Source organism: Nannospalax galili, unplaced genomic scaffold, assembly GCF_000622305.1.
Source record: "Nannospalax galili isolate Female #2095 unplaced genomic scaffold, S.galili_v1.0 scaffold162, whole genome shotgun sequence".
NCBI classification, from domain to species: domain Eukaryota; kingdom Metazoa; phylum Chordata; class Mammalia; order Rodentia; family Spalacidae; genus Nannospalax; species Nannospalax galili.
Window position 1 is genome coordinate 1,437,006 of NW_008350388.1, and position 561 is coordinate 1,437,566.

Below are 561 nucleotides of genomic sequence, written 5' to 3' on the forward strand. Positions count from 1 at the left end.
CTCCCAGCACTCAGGAGGCAGAGGTATGCAGATCTCTGTGAGTTCGAAGCCAGCCTGGTCTCCATAGTGAATCCAGGACAGCTGGGGCTATGGGGAGACCCTGTCTCAAAAAGACCAAAAAAAAAAGAAAAAAAGAAAAAAAGAAAGAAACAAAACCCATCTTTATGTTGTCTGCAAGAAACTCATTTCACTTTCAAGGACAGGCACTATCTTAAGGTGAAAAGATGGAAAAAAATATACCAAGTGAATGGTACTGAGAAAAAAGCAGGCATTGCAATTCTAATATCTGACAAAATAGACTTTAAACTAAAACTAACTCAGAAGAGATAAAGAAGGCCACTCATTCTGATCAAAGGAACAGTAAATCAAGAAGATACTACAATCATGAACATTTATTCAACAAACTCTGGTGCTCCCAACTTCATAAAAAAATACTACAGGACTTCAAGACCCAAATTAACCACAACTCATTAATAGTAGGGGACTTCAATACCCCACTATCTCCATTAGATAGGTCAACAGGCCAGAGACTTAACAGAGAGACATCTGAATTAAACAAAA